General features: G+C 39.2%; 1 protein-coding gene across 9 annotated transcripts in view; it reads right to left on the minus strand.

Moving 5' to 3' along the window:
* Positions 1-17,216, minus strand: part of SVIL (supervillin) — a 134,393-nt gene that overhangs the window by 92,391 nt on the left and 24,786 nt on the right. For 8 of the 9 annotated variants that reach the window (XM_082279383.1, XM_082279381.1, XM_082279377.1 and 5 more), the window contains exon 1: positions 5,130-5,678. The gene's annotated coding sequence lies outside the window, so the exon portion shown is untranslated. Of the gene's footprint in view, positions 1-5,129; positions 5,679-13,281; positions 13,370-17,216 lie in introns of those variants that run through there. The other variant, XM_082279376.1, reaches the window with a different exon arrangement.

Consider the following 17,216-nt stretch of genomic DNA (forward strand, 5'->3'; position numbering starts at 1 on the left):
TGGTACAGATTCCTGCACTCCAGTCCTGAGCCTGCCTGGCCCTTCACTGCACGACTTGCAGCTGCTCAAGGCAGCAGCAACACGTTTGTGTAAGTGTGCTTGCCCTTTACAGACACGTGTACACACACATATCTATCTGCCTGGTCCCCCACTCCTCCAAAATCCCTGAGAGATATCAAGGGTAGATTTACATGGTATTTCATAAAATTTACCTTTGTCAGCACACATGGTTAGTTCAGTTAGTCCTTATTGCTCTGAATAAGCCAAAAGACCCTTATCCTTTCTAGAAATGTCAACAAGGGGAAAAAAAAAATCAAATTTGTCCACACATCAAATACAATTTTTGCAAACAGATGTTTCTTCCACAAGTGTTCTGATTGACTAATGTTTTGGGTACAAAACCACTCTAGTCAGTTGAAACACAATTCTAGATGATTGCTATGTAAACAGAATTGACCACAAGAAAACTTCCAATGGTTTTGTTCATTCTCAGTAGTTGGTTGACTGAAAGTGCAATGTTGATTTTTTGCAGAGCTACAGTTTCCAATAATTCCACATATAAACTGCCAATGCATTTTGACAATGCTGAAAGTACATCTGTCACAATTACATTTGTAGCATACCTTTACATATCTGTGTACTGATGAACAGAGTATTTTAGTATACAGAGCTCTATAACCAAAACATATTCTGTGCTATTTTTAAAAGTATAGTTTAAGGAATGGAAATAAAAAAAGATGGGAAACTTCAACCTGATAATTTGGTATTTAAATCTGTAATGCAGCCTTTAAAGACCCGAGTTAATTTAGAGGTATGAAATGAAGTTCCCCATTCTAAAACTCAACCTCCATCTATAAATGCAAAGTTTCCTTACTTGCCAAACCAACCCTTACTATCCAGTCAGAATGAAAGGATGGAGGCTGAGCTGTATTTTCAAAGTGTACAACTGTGTACAGGTCACACATCTTTTGCTGAGTGCAACTCAGGGAGTTAGCATATGTTTTTTGTTTGAAACAGGTTAGTAAAAACTAACTCTAGGGCATGCAGTAAGCTTTATTTGCCTCAGCTTCAAGTTCCTTAGAAATACCAACACTAAAGCCTTGAGTCTGCTTTTCAAATGAATTATATGCTCTGGATGTTTGACTACAATAAGAAATATATAATTCAAGGTTAGCTTTACTCACTGCAAAAAATAGCTACTTCTCTTCACACAGATGAGGTAAAAAAGTGAAATCCAGTGCTGCTGGAGCGACAACTGTGTTGGTTGTTCAGCTCCAGCTGCCTGTGTTAAAACATCTGGCTTTTGTTTTTTTTATTGGAACTGAAGACAGGCAGGTGTTACAATGACTGACACCAAAGCCAAGTGAACCCAGGTCTCAACTCCCAGACCTAACTCGTGGCTACAGGGGCAGCCTTACCAAACCCTAGACACTGCTGGAATGCCAACAGCTGCCTGAAATGCTGCTTTCAGTAGGATTTCACCTTGCTTTCAGGGCCAGTTGCCACTTAATGGAAAATGACATTGAAATACTGTCCATTTTTCACTCTAATATAAACAGTTGGGGCAATTATTTTCTAAGAGTTACAGAGTTATTCTAGCTGTCTCTGAGGCTTAACTGGGCTTCTTGTCAGAAAGGGCAAGATTGAAATAGTCACATGTGAAGCACATATGACTTGCATATTCTCTAGATCGTTCAGTGCAACTGTTTTGAAACATTAATCCACACTCCTTCCTCCTTCCACAGAGAGCTGATAGGAGACAGTGCTACCTTTGTTATATTTTAGGGAATAGACAGTAATTTTGTCTAAAACTAAGGCTGAGATAACAGAGCAAGAATGAAATCCTGCACATCTTTGCTGACTGCCAAGACTTTTACAGGTATAAGCCACAAGGAGCACATTTGGCAATCATTAACTCCACAGGAACATTATTTACTTCTCACACTACTTTGGCACACAGTCTCTGGACTAACACCTCAATGCAGACCCTTTGTAACAGACACTGGTAACAGCATGGCATTTTTTGGTGTCAGACAGCTCAGTTCTTTCAGGAAATTGCACACTTCCTTCATAATGGTCTGATGGAGGCTCAAGTTGCTTTAGAAATATATCTGGTCTTAAATATTATTACACAGGATGCTTGATATCCAGGTTCCTCGTGATGATTTTCTTTGTATACATGAAGAGAGACATGCCTGGAAAGCCAAATGATTTTAATCTGGGTCTTTGAAAATTGACTTTACAGATTTTTTTTTAAAACTCCGAAAACTGGCATCATTAGAGCAAAGAGAGACCATTCCATCAACTAAATCCAAATAAATCAGCAAAGAGTTAATGCATAATTGCTGCACTCTCTCTGCTGAAAGACTCCCATCAACACACCACCATGTGAATCAGTGACATCAGAAGCATTTTTATCACCAATTACCCAATGCATTCTTATCTGCTTAAGGCAGACTCCAAGTAGGACATGTTTTGCTCATTAAAAATCACAACCTTCCAATGTGTCTATTAACTCTAAAGTGTCTGGTTGGGAATATAGAAAACCCAGGGAATTAATAAGGTGAGATCATTGTGCATGCTAATTCCTTTGCAGGCTCACTGTTCCCCTCCAGGAGTCAAATGGAGACTTCTCCATGGAGAAACAGAAGACAGAAGCTTTTGCATTCATCAAGAAAAACACTGCAGACTGCAAGACCTCTGCAAAGTGAATAATCTCAGCCAGCCTGTTACTGCAAACTATTCCACAGCTTGTGCTTTCTGAAAATTACAGTGGAATTTCCATCCACAACAGCCAACACATTGGGGAACAAACATGAACTCAGACAATGGCAATTTAAACTAAATAAGCTTGTGCAATTTTCTCCTCTGTTCATTATATTAATGGTTTCTTGGACAAGAGCTGATCCTGTGAACATGTTCTAAGAAAGTAAAATGACAATGGTACATTTAAAAACCCCCAAAACCACAAACCACAAATTCCACACATTCTTAATCACCTTTTGCATAAACAAATGTACTAAACTATATACAGCTTTCAAACCACTTCATCAACATAGAGACAAGAGAAACTTCAGCTCATGCTGTGTTATGATGTGTAAGACAGATACTTTCCAAACAGAAAACTGGTAAAAGACTCCTCTGACCTATCTAAATGTCTTGGTCACAATGGCTCAACTCCACCATCTCCGTGTCTACCTGGGCTCACTGTGAAGGAGAAATGTGCACTACCATTTTACTTTTCCTGTACTAGATAGTTTTGGGGAGTTCTGTGTACATTTATAGTGTGATCTTTCTACTCTGTATAAAAAGTAAACATGGCATAGTTTAAAGACAGATTAAAACTGCTTCATATCCCCACTACTTTTGTCCCATATAAGCTAGCAAATACAAAATTTTAGCAAAGAAGTGCCAAGTGCAAAGCTACAGTCCTGCTGAATAAAGCTCAGAGAAATCTGAAATCCTCCTTCCTACTGGAAATTTTTGCCAAAATTGTCATTTAGCAACACAATCAAGACAAAACAACATGGGAGAGGCAGAATTAACTTTTAAATAGAGAGGGGGAGAAAATTTACCTGTTCTAACAAGTGTAAACCTCTGCTGAACAAAGAGGAGCTGATATTGTTACTTTTCATTAATCAAAGTTTCCTGCATTGCACCATTAGTGCACTTGAGTCTGAAATTCAAGTTAAGAGCTTCTGCACACTCTGGGGTTTCCAAGTTCCATATCTGATGTCTCTGTGGTCTGTTTTAAGGCTTTAAGGCATTGACACCTTCTAACAGCTTTACAGGAACACAACCGGCACGTTAAAACGGTGGAGCAATTTATAGCAACTTGGTTTTTAAAATATCAGATCATATAAAAAAGGATGCTTATTAAAAATACTGATTTTATTGTAAGCAATGTAAAAACATTTAGAAGTCAGTATCAGACTGAAGCACACATCTTTTAAACAATACAAAAATTAAGAAGCTGTCTGAAGGAGTATATTGGTCAGGCAGTTTCTTCCTAACCCTCACTGCTTCTGCAGATAGAAGGATTCAATCTCCTATAAAATATGTAGATAGAGGTGATTATTTAAATATATATCTAATGAAGTCTGTGTGAGAAAGATTCACTATATAGGGGATTTTATTCCAATACAATATTCCTATCCCTAAACTCAAAGTGGTTTTAAAATCGTAATGCTCCAGACATGTTCTGTCTTCTGGTATTCCCAGGGCTAAAACAAAGGTTTATATATATATAATATATATATTAAATATAATATATTTATAAATATATTATATTTATATATAATATAAATATATATATATATAAATAAAAATTCGAGATCCATTTGACAGAGAAATACAGTTTTATAATCCAAATAAAATGGAAGGTGGCCTTAAATTGCTGGTTCCTGAAAGGGAAATTGAGAAGCAGAAATTTTTTTGTCAAGGACACTATTCTTGTGTTTCTGGTGATTAAAATACAGCACCTGAAATATCCTTGGAGCAAGGAAACTCCCCTTCCAATCCCCCGGTCCCTCATGTTCCGCCCCCCCTTTAACAGGCTGGAATAAATCCACTCGCATTTCAACCTGACAATGCTGCAAATTTTCTCAAACAAATGGCTCAAGGAGCTGCAGGACAGGAAGGTATAACAGTGCCAGTAACTTCTATCTGCAGTGTCCTGGTAGCGTTTAAAACTAAGAGAATGGAAAGTTGGAGGAAGTTTTCTTCAGAATGCTCCAAGTCTCAAAATAGAGCACGGTATTCACATGTATTTATAGAACTTTTTAAACATGAGAGAAAATTACCACTGAAAAGTTTTGTTATTATAGAAGTGTTCTTATAGCCATTTGTAGTACTGTGGCTAAGGTTAACATAATAAAACTGAAAAAGAATAGAGAAACACATTGCACAAACCAACCAGCGACAGGACTTTCCATTCATAGCAGAGTGAACTCATCTTCTAAGCAAAACCACGAGAATAAAAACACAAAATGCCTTAAGGAAGGCTGAAGGACTGGCATGCACAGGCTGGAATAAACCCACTTGCATTTCAACCTGACAATGCTGTGAATATTCTCAAACAACTGGCTCGAGCAACTGCGTGCAAGCTCCCCGAGTGAGGTGCTACTTACTTCAGAATCCTGTAAAAAATCCACTTGTCTGCCTTTACACAAAGAGGACAAAAAGAAGGTACAGATGCAGCAAAAGGGGTCAAAGTCTTCTCAAAATAGTTACTGATAATGCCTGAAGCTCTCTTTGGCCAAGTGCTTCATAATTCTTGTTTTAAAGAAGTTTCTCGCGTCAGCTAAGATTCTTTTCCCAAGGACCTAACACTCACCCGCTCAGAAAACAGAAAAGTGACTTCACAAAAGTTACCAAATATCAACATGCATGGCTGGCAAGTACATGTGCAGTCAAGATGATTCAGATAAGTCAGATAAATTTAGAACAGCGCTTTCCTAAAAGCATGCGTTCACCAAATGCAGTAAATATGCAGGAGCTATATCCAAGTGCTGATTCCAAACATCAGAGCAAAAAATTTATTAGTGAAAATCTCCTTTTAAGAGTTCGCTGCCATCTGAAGTCCTCAACAGTGTTATTCCTTGATCTGCCTTTAGTATTTCCATCCATCACTGGATTTATCCACATAAAAAGCTATAGGCTCTCCAACCTCAGAGGACTAAGCCAAATGCAGTGTGGCAACTTCACATAGGACCAGCCTTTTATGGTTGGAACAGTAGAGCTTTGATACAGCTAATCTACCATAAATAGCTCTTGAAACTCAGAAGGATCAAATCAGCTGTTGCAACAGTCCCAGCCTGTAGCTGCTTCAAATCCAATTATACAGTCAACTCTGTCTTGCAGCTCTCCCTTTTATTCCCCCCCCATCCAAAACATTTTTAGTCGTCCTCCTGCCAGAAATTAGAAGCTGCTAAGGCAAACACAGCAGAATCAAACCCATTAAATAAATTTTGAAGCAAATGCACAAGTATTCTTACAATTACCTTAAGGAAGACAAGTTTTATTCTCTTAAAAAACAGCTTAAGCAATTGATGCCCATAAAAAAGGAAGTTATCAGTCATGACTTACAATACAAACACATAATTTGAAATAAGCAAACAGTTCCAAGAGCAGCCAGCACAGCTTTAAAAGGTGGGTGAAACTAAGCAGATAAACTCCATGGAGCACTATCCATGTCCCAGATTAAGGCAAAAGGCACTGAATTGCTTGCATATTTTTTCTGTAACCTAAATACACTTGAGAAGTACTAGAATACCCTGTTATAAATCCTTGAATTACAATGTTTCCTTTCAGGTAGTTAGAACCATTTTCCCACAAAGAAGTTGAGAACTATAATTTAAGAATTCTTGCAGAATTAAAAGCTTTCAAAATATATGTTTACTAACCATATAAGTTGGTATAACTGAAAATTACCACTAGGACTACAAGAGCATAGTAATTAGCGAGAAACCAGTGCAGTGACACTGTTCTGAAAAAACCAAAATCAGGTTTGGATCCAATGAAACACAGGTGAGTAGCACTGTCTTCATGGTTCACCTCACAGTGCAAAGAAACAGTGCACAAGGCAAGTATGTAAGTATATGCAAATAAAAGGTATTTTTTCAACCATATGTTATTAACATCCCACCAGTCTTTCCAAAATATCACATCCTAAAACATCAATTACTCCAGTGCAATACATGAACTCTGGTACTTCCAAGGGGAAGAAGTGTCTTGTGGGCAAAGTCTGTATCTCTGTCCCCTACAAGCACGTAAATTCTGAACATTCCCAGGGCATCCTCCTAAAATACTGGGCAGGACATCTACATCTAGGCATCAATCCTTCTTATTCAAGCAAGGGTAGAAGAGGTTTGCCAATTCCTGGATGCAAACTGCTTTAAGGGCCTCTAGAAGCTACTCTAATGGAAGGGCCAAAATATAAAAATCATCATTTTCTACTTTGTTAGCCACACACCATCTTACTCATCTTCGCACTTGTGTTAAATTTTATCATCTCAGTTAAAGAGCCTCGGTTTTAACTGATTTGCAAAGCATGTAACATACCTTGAACACAAAAAGAGTCATTAGCTCCCTACAAAGACAATAACAAACAACCTCAATTTAGTGTGGGTGGGTGAAATGAACTTGTTTGCTATCTCCACTAAATTGTGCAGGAAGAACCCAGGTGGATCACCTTCTGGAAGTCTCAGTAAACTCAAAGAGCTATAAGAAGGTACAGACAGTTTTCTCTTTAGGACCTAACAAATGCCCAACTGAATCAATTCAGATACATGGGGGACAGTGAGCTTTTCATTAGCATGGAGTAAACTCAGCATGTGACAAGCAGATAAAACAGACCAGCAAGATCTGCCTGAGAAAGTTTATCACTTTGAATAGAGCTTGTAGAACATGTCATATTATGCTTTTGCATTGTGGTGAAAAAAAAAGTAGCTGGACCAACTGCTGACAGAAGTTCAACAGAGCTCTTAAAAATGCAGCAGGCATGCTTGCAGCTGGTATACAGAAAGAGCAGCCGAGAGCATTCTGCCACAGCACAACCACTGGTGCTTTATGGCCTATCCATAACCATTAAAATCCAAGGTCTTTTATTACTGTGGAATTTGAAGGATGCAAGTTATGACATGGAAACACACCCCCTCTCTAGAATCAAGACAGGGATTGCTTGTTTCTTTTATAGAAACCACTCTACATTCATTTTCCATATCACGCGAGAAACTGTTGAAATGTTGAAGATTTCAAGTTTGTACCTAAAACAAACAAACAAAAAAATCCTGCATGTGCTTTTTCATGGAACACAGGCTTCTGTGACTATAAGCACATAAAGCAGAGCTGCATACCACAGAAATGCAGCACTTTCTTCCTCTTCCTCCCCAATACAAAATTTCTGTAAACACAGAGTAGAGGAAGCCACAGACAACACATTAGTTAACCACTATCCCTTTACAACAAGTCTAAGATCAAGAAGGTGTCTTCCAGACACTATCAGCTCTATCATCAAAAAGAGTGAGACATCATGTACTTCTCAAGCCACAGGTTCTGTCCCAGTGAAGACAGAAGCACAAATTAAGAGACACTCTTTTGATACCAAGGTCTTGTTTTGCAGGAGAGGATATGTGCTTCAATGAAATAACACCAGGGTAACACACAGTGAAGTGCACACAGCGTGCAAAGTCTGGATTAAGCATTCTCTTATTTAACAATTCAGCTTCCCAGTTTACAGATATCTTCCTTTCAGCTAGGGAGGGGAGGGGAAGGAGAGACTTCCCAGAAAAAAAACCCCAGACAAATTTAATAAAAAGCGACTTACCAGCATCCATTGTTAGAATCATGACCCCACTTCTGTGTCCCAGGAAGCAGGAAGCCTTACCCATCCAGTGATTGCGAATGACTCAGAAGGACAGCATGGCTTTGTTTCAGCTTATATCTTCTGGCTCATTCACCCCTCCTCCCTTTTGTGGGATAAAAGTGTTGCCTGTGCCTGGCCATCCCTATTGGCTCAGCTAGGGGAACCTACTCATTTAGCACATTCAAGTTTCTGTGAGAGCCTAAAATGACTCACAGAGGATTTTTTATTTATCTTACAAAAAACCCCCAAACACAAAGAACATTAAAAAAACCCCAAACCCAACACAAACATTTTCTGACTTTCTGGGAGAAGAAATTCTTCATTCTTTCACTATCAGACACAAATTACAGTTATTGCAACAGGAATGAACAATTCCCTGTGCTCTGAATTGAGGACAAGGTGGCAAGTCAGGCAGGACAGTCCCACAGTCTTCAGTAATTCCCAGTTCAGCTTCATTGTCTGTCCATGGGAATAAAGCCACATGTTTTGTGTCAAAGCCCATGCCCCCGAGCCCAGCTTATCTTCAATGCAAACTGTATATAATCCAAATCTGAGCATCTCCTGGTCTGCCAGGAAGGATTTGCTCTTCCATTTTATTTTTAAGTAGGCACAACAGTGAAAGGTTATTGTCTTACTGAAGACACACACCCAGACTCTACAGGTTTAACTCTGCAGTGAGGAAAAAGATGTAATATTTTCTTAACCTCCAGGACTCCTTAGGTGTAATAATTGGTATAGTCTAGGCTCTGCCTGAAAAATTTGGAAAGCTGTTAAAATCTATTTGTGAGCCTCCTCTCCAGTGAGATAATAGTGTTAAAAAAATCGATCTGGTCGAGAGATATCACAACCCATTGTTAACTTGGATCAAACCACCAGACAGCCTAAAAAGTGCATTTGGGTGAGCAGCTGGAAGGGGGAAGGAATTTGTTTCTTTCTATATTGCAAAATCCTTTAGAACTTGCAGTCAGACCCTGAAAGGGAGCTGCTGTATCTTGACACCATGAACTGTCAACAGAGTTGATATCTGTACTTAGGGATTCGGCAAGCACAGAGAATGAAACACCGGTGTTCCTTGCCTCTGATAAGAACTACCTTTTCTAAATAAAGCGTGGACATATTAGGCTACTGTCTCACCACATTACTCACCACCAGATAACCTAAGATTCATAACTCTGCGATACAACCACAAGTGTATTTTAGAAGTGTTGCTTGTGGTTGTTGAAATAAACAGAGTACTCCCTCTCCTCCCTCCTTCTGTTTTTAGAAAAGGTATCACTTGCAAGTCACAAACACCAAGGTTTGTAGAAGCCACTAATGAAGTTAGAATCCACAATTCAAAGAAATTAGCAAAAGCAGTGCAATTGAATCATTCTTCTCAGATTTCTTGACCCTCTCTCGCTTTGCAGCGTGGCTTTACAGCAACACACTTGAGTCACTATAGTTTGGGGGGAAACACATTTCTAAGGTTGAAAATTTCTGATATTTTCAGTAGGGCACTGCAAAAAAAGCTTTGGGAAGAGGCATGAGTAATTCAGATCCTAGAAACAAAACTGAAATCTTTCAGTGCATGGAAATTAGGGAGAAATGACCCAGGTGGACAGGCTGCTCCTCAAAAGCCATACTACAGAAAGAAGTACAGTGTCAGAACTGAATGGATTACTGGCTTCACCCAAAGTTTACAATTCTCAAATAGTCAGGGCACTGTTTTGACCATAATAAATAGCTAAGGAGATTTGGCAACAGCCCAGGCCATGTGCAGAGAATACATGTTAACTTTTGGGATTGATATCAGGCATAGCTTCTTTCTTAACAATAATTATTAATCTGAAGAAAAATGCAGCAGTAAGGAAGATGCTTTTGCACTCTTCCTATTCCACCCTTTTTCACCTGACATCTTCATTAAAAATTTCCATGGTCTAAATAAAATTCATGACAACAAAAATCAGTTTTGAGGATGCCTTCAAGTAGTTCACTCCCAAAGACTGGGAGGAGCTGTATGGAGAAAATAGCATAACACTAGTCCTTAGCAGCAAGGTAGAAGGGCAAGAGCTGGAAGACCTTTAAGTACAACTGAAGACCTTGACTCTCTGCACAAGACACCAGGCTAATCCAACATTAACACTCCCATCCTCAGGTAAACTGAGTGTGAGTAACACTGCCAGAGAATACCAGGCACAACAGGTCCTATGCCAAACAAACACATTCTAAGAAAAGCATTATCATATGCTGTGTAAGAGCAAACCACTTTCGACACAATGACATTTCCTGTAAGCTTGGCTTTTGCAGGAAGTCCAGTACCACTGTCCTGGAACAGTAAAATGCAGAAGTTCAAGCAAACTGTTCTCAAAACAGTCAAAAAAACCCCAAAACAACCCAACTGCCTGGTCAGCAAATGGTGCAACCATTTATAATTCAGCTTACAAAGTATTTGGAAAAGCAGCTGAATTGAAACCATAGTAGAGAGGAACAATCTTACTGGTATCTGAGAAAATAAATAGGAAATAGAACTATTTGCCTTTATCCTCAGAAGGGAGAGGATGAAGTTTTCAGTTAGGCTATCAAGAACATTAACCTGAAGGGGACTGCTGCACAGGCATAGGATTTACAAAAGCTGGGCATCCCCAGTGTTCCGATTCTATTCTAATTGGCAGAAATCAAACAGAGTTCACTGTTTTTCAAGCTACATTAGCCAGCACAAGCTGGCTGAAATTTATGTAATTAAAAATACACCAGTATTAGAGGGAACACGGTGTGTTCACATATAAGCAAGGGTGCTAAAGTGTCCAGCAAGACAGCACATGAATTTGCACATGAAACCTTGGCTTTGTTGACTTTGTGGAAGCTATGCAATACAGGTAGCACATGATAAATGGTATGCTGCTAGCAAAGTTAACACACTATAAATTAAAAAAACAAAAACCTGTCCATAAACTGCTTCTGTTGTAATGATATGAAAAGAGGGTATAAGTGACTCATCTGATTGTGAACATTTCCCAGCCTCTAAAGTCAACTGGCCAGTCTTACTCAGATGCAACTCCAGCAATGAAGTAGAAAGCTGGGTTATGACCTCCAGAGATCCCCAATATTTCCATCATTTTTCAGTCTGATAATCTGAAATCCATGTAATTGTTCAATGAATATATATTATAAGGCAGCAACAGGTACCGTAAATAATGCACAGTATTGCAAGATGCTGTGGAAAAACTTGAACATTTTCATCTGAGGACTATATCCAAATAGCCCATGGCTTATTTATCTGACAATGTCCAGCTATGTCACATCAAGTGTGTAAATTGCATACTGTTAACAAACTCTATTTCTGTAAATTCTCTACTAAAATAAACCTGGGGGGGGGGTTGTTTTGTTTTTTTTAAAAATAGAGCAGAATACTTGTTCACATGGTCTAATGGTATCATCTTCTGAAGGTTACAACCATTTTATGATGGTATATACTAATAAACAAGTTCAGCAAGAAATTCTCTGAAGGCTTGACTTGAGTCTTTGTTGAAAGAAGTTAAGTCCACATTACCCTTAAAAACTAAATTCCCATGACTTTTCACATAATTTTCAGTACCTGCATTAGCCTTGCAAGAACATGCTACTTCTGCTCACCTTCATTAAATTATTCACTGCATAGAAAGTATGCAGCTAATAGCTGTGATGTGACGTGCTTGCGCTAACATTTTTGGAGGAGACTTTATTCATATGCTTTAATCCTGAATTGTCAGGATTCAGTTTGTTTTCCATGATCATGCTCCAAGCTCAAGTCTTCAGGAATCAAGGTTAGGTTTTGCTTTTCTACTGCAAGTCCTTCCACTTTTCAAGCTTTTTAGCACATATAAGAGTAAGCACTGGTCCCAGTCCTTCCTTTCCTTCTTTTTAAGTAAGATGTTAAAACCAGCAGAAGATGATTTCATTCAGACTTCCACTCTTTACACAATGTTCTCCCAGACTTCAGAAGCTATGACAAGTTGCAAGGAAAACAGCTCTCACATAATTCTGGAGCAACAACTGAGAGAAAAGAGTGGCATGTATCAAGAGGTCTAATACGATGACAGCTCTTGCCTGGCAGTATGACCAGAATTAGACATCAATTCTCTTTTAGGAAGGTTAAAAGATAGATCATTTATATACTAATTTTGCTGATTCAAAACCACTGAGACATTCCTGATCACATCCAAGAAATCACATCTCTTCAGTAACAAAAATTACACAATTCCCCAAGAGCAAGATTAATCCTATGCATTACAGAAATTTTGCAAGCTCTGCCTTTGTGGGACCAACAGAACCCGCTATGCACTTACATGCACAAAAAGGTCCCTTTTCTTATTGGTTTGTGTTCACATAGTGAAATGCTTTTCCATAGCTAAGAACTGAAAAAAACCCTGAATCAAAGCTAAACTGCAAATATTTAATCAAAAGTCTGCAACATGAAGAGTAGGCAACATGAAGGAATGTACAGCTCTATAATTAATTAAAATATTACATTTGAAGGAATAGTACATAGTCTAGAACACTTGAAGCTACTCTGTTATACAATATTTGGAATAAGGAAAAATAGAAGGGCTGGAGCAGGAGGTCCATCTTAGCTGCCTGCTGCCTCTCAGTGAATACGGAGTTGAAGTTTCAGGAACTCTTATTGTCAATTTCTTATTGAATAACATTTCTTCCCAAGGCAGCATTAGCATTTCCTAGTTATTTAAACACCAATCAGCTTTTCTGAAGGTCCTAACAGCTACTCTGGAATCTTAACTATTATATCACTGCATTTTATTAAATTAAATATGCACTAGGAGGCACACACATTCTCTTTTAAGTGTTTGATACAAACACCTCCAGAAAAAAAAAAAGGGAAGAAAAACAACAACCCATAGTTCTTGGTTCAGATCTGCATCTGTTTTTCAACAAAGCCTTACCTTAAATCCCAGTCATCCAGGCCTGACCCTCCAGGTACAGCTGCATCACCTTGTCCAGGTGGCTTACAATCCAAAGGCAGTCCTCCTCCTCCAAGAAACAGACACAACAAAATATGGGTAAGAACCACAATGCATCCCAGGCTACAACAACCATTTCACAATGAGCAAGGCAGATGCACAAAGAGGATGAACTGATTGACTGCAAGGCCTGAAGCAGCTTAGAGCACATTGCTACCTTGCCCATTCATACAGACAAGATCATCACCACAAGCAACAGCACTCTTCAAAGCCCAGCTATGGATGCACTGCAGCCACATTCACAGAAAAAGAGAGGTCTTGCAGGCTTCCTAGGAATCCTGAGGAACTTGACCCTCAACAGTTACTAGAGTCTGACCCTTTAAAAGCAGACATTCTTGAGCTACTAGTTTCTCTAGAAACTCTGAGCTTTTCCCCTAGCCATCCCACAGGAAGTCTGTATTATATTCAGTCTTTCAATAAGGTCAGGCTGCACTGGAGATAATGACAAAATTAGCAGCATCTACCAAAATACTATTACCCTCAAAATCTTTAATTTTAAGCAACAGTGGATGCAACCAAAAAACCGAATTCTCTGTCTGGAACCACAGCAATCAGTAGACAGACCCAAGACTTCTCCTAGTGTAAAGCACTTAACCTATCAAGCTGTTCTGCAAACAACACTGCCACATGGCCTGATTTCTGATCCCCACACCTTGAACCACAACTGGTTTTACTTTCTTCTTTGGCAAATACAAAACATCTCTGGCTGTGCCTGTAACATTATTTGCAGGGTGATTCAGCCCTCGTGGAAACTCATGTTGATTAAGTATCCAAGTCAGATTGTTTCAAACTAGCTGAATTATCCCAGCACCATATTGTCCTTAAAGATGCCAATCCCCTGAACTCATAAAAACTTCAAATAACCAAGTGCTCTGGGCTTCTTACTCTATTCTGTAGCATATGCAGCTGTTTCTTTCCAGAGAGCAGTGAAGAGTTCTCCAATGCAGACTTGAAGCAGTCTGTGCTATTGCACAGATTACTGTCTCCCTCCTCTTACAGCTGGTAAGTGAAATAACATTTTTACTCTTGCTCAGCTCAGGCTAAGCTCACCTGCATATGCTTAGGTGCCAAATATACTGCTTTCACTTTCACAACTACTTTATTCAACTCATTTTTTAAAATCTATTAGGAGGTACAAAATGAAGTCATTATATCAAATGTGACTAGAGCAATAACTTTAAAGAGCAGTCAGGTCACTGCTCTACTTTCTGCAGCTGCTGAACATGTCAGGCTCTAATAACAGCATCTAGAGAAGAGGTCAAAACAAAAATGATTCATTGAAAAGACAGATAAGACAGAACTTTTGCCTGAGTTGGGAAAAATTCTGATTTTAGAAGACAAGCAGACCCCCAAACACAGAATACCTTAGAATGCATGGGGACAGGTAAGGCAGCAAATCAGTCTTGTCCCTAATGTTATGTAGCTGTTCACAACAATGGATCTAAGACAGTTTTTAAGATCTACCCACATTCATCTCTCTATTTCAGGGAGAAAACTGGCCTGAAGTTCCAAGAATATGGTAAATCATGTGCTATTGTTTTCACATTTCCAACTTCCATTCCCCTCAAATGAGCACTCCTGCACTTTAGAAGGGTAAATGAGTGGGCACTTTCAGTCTGGTAGGAAAGGTGAAGAAAAATGATGGTCAGCAATGGATAGCTGGAAGAAAGATAAACTAGTTTTTCCACCATGACATAATTCTTGGTTCCAAATTCCTTATTGCTACTTAACCGTAGGGCTGCCTGATTACTTCTGCTGTTCCTACTTTCTTCCTCTTTATGTATCAGTATTTAAAAAAAAAAAAAAAACCAGAAAAGAAAGGATATGAAATCCAGCTATCATTTTGGTCAACTACTTCACAGATTTCCTGGAAGCAACTGTGAGGTGGGAAGAGGGGACATTTATAATGCACAGATCACATTAAACCTGGTGCACACTGCCACTGTCTCACTAGTACATTTTCTTCCTCCTTTTTTCGGCAAGCTCCTCCTTTTTTTGGCAAATGGTACACTTGTGTATTGGAACAAGAGAGGGAAGAGAGGGGTGCTGCAGTTTTGAAGGCCTGCAGATTTGAAGCCTGTCAAGCCTACCCTTTTAAAGGAACCTTGAATAACTGGTGTGAGTTGAAATATCTTGACAGAGTGGTTTGGAGTATTTTATATATGTATATATGCCTGTGTCACTATATTCTACAGATCTTTCACAGTGTCAGGAGTCTTACGAGAAGTTTTGGCAAGAACACATGACAAGACAAACATAAGACCTAACAAATACAGAGCACCTACCAGGAAACATTTGAGATTGAAATCAAAATGTGAGGGCTGGAAATTGAATACTAATCTTTTCAAGACTGACCTTGGTTGCAACTTTTTGCACTCTCTCTGCAGTTCATCTGAGAAATGCCTGGCAAGCCACTTGAACTGTATGTCTGATAACCCCTGCATTTTGAGAGTTCAGAACAAAAGCAGGAAAAGACACTCCAAATACTAATTTTTTCCTTTCTGATGGACTCTGTTTTATTACACAACAGACAGATCCCGGAATTAATCAGCACACCATGAAGAAAAGACAGACCTGAAAATATCCTTTGGATACTTGGTATTATGAACTAGAAAGAAGGGCTAGTGGGTAATCATCTCTGTTTAGCCACAAAGATCCATCATTTTTAATTCAGGAGAATAATCACACTTCTTCTAGACAAATATTCTTCTAGGTGCAGGGGAAATCAACATTTGGGCTGATTTAACACTTGACAGCTGAACCAAGAAAGATTGTCACTATGTGCACTTCTGCTCTGCAAGAATCTGCAGTGATCCATCAGGTTGTTGGCTAGGCTGGCTACAGGACACCTACACCACCTTCTTTTCTTCAAGATGAGCCTCCTAGTTCCTGATCTCTTACATACAGAACAGATTTTGAAGAGTTTCACTGAAACTGAAGGTTTCAACTTAAGGTTGTGTCTCTCCAATCAGAAAAGGACAGGAAAAGAAATTTTAGGGTATTTTATTTGTTGCCTAATGACTTACATCACATCAGTTTTGCAAAGCCATCACCTTCTCAGGCTCTTACCCAGCCAAATGAAGCCTAACACCACAGAGATGTTTTGATAAAGCCCCATTCTGCGAAGCCTTGGTACGTTTTCATTTCTTACAGAAAAAAAATGCAGCCTGGAAGAACCTGGGTAAGAGGTAGAAGAGTGCATTATCTTTCCTGTGAAGCCAGGAATCCTCACAGAGAGTTCAATTAAACCAGAGTCTAGCAGCTCCTTCACACTATCTCAGCTGAGGTGTTATCCTTCTTAATGCTCCAGAGGCATGTTACACAACATACTGGGCAGCAGCCAAGTGCAAGGGAGATTTTCAGACTGCTGGTTTTCCTTTCACTATGTCCCCTCCCACTTCCACCTCACCAAAAAGAATGGCCACAAAGATGTTCATCAGTCCAGGTCTCTTGAACACTCAGAATATCACTTAAGAACAGCAAAACTCCACTCTATGCCTGCACTTCCCTCTACATTGGTGCAAGCCTGTAAACTCTTAACATGCCATGTTCTTCCATTAACAGGATACAGGCACTTTTGTTTGTAGTCAGTTCTCACAGAAAATATTCAAGAGCTCAGATTCACTCTACTGGGGTATTTCCGCCATCTTACTTAAATTGTCATTTGCGATGTGATCCGCCCCAGTCAGCAGGACTCTCCCTCCTTCAGTGCATTTCCCTCCCAGTTCACCTCCCATAACACTGCTGTAGTGTGACCATCTGCTCTAGTGCCCCTGCCCAACGATATCTGCAGAAAAAAACTGCTTTTGCACATTCCAGATGTTTAAAGACATGACTTATCTTGAGAACTGAAGAAG

This window comes from Coloeus monedula, assembly GCF_965178545.1.
Source record: "Coloeus monedula genome assembly, chromosome: 1".
Lineage (NCBI taxonomy): Eukaryota > Metazoa > Chordata > Aves > Passeriformes > Corvidae > Coloeus > Coloeus monedula.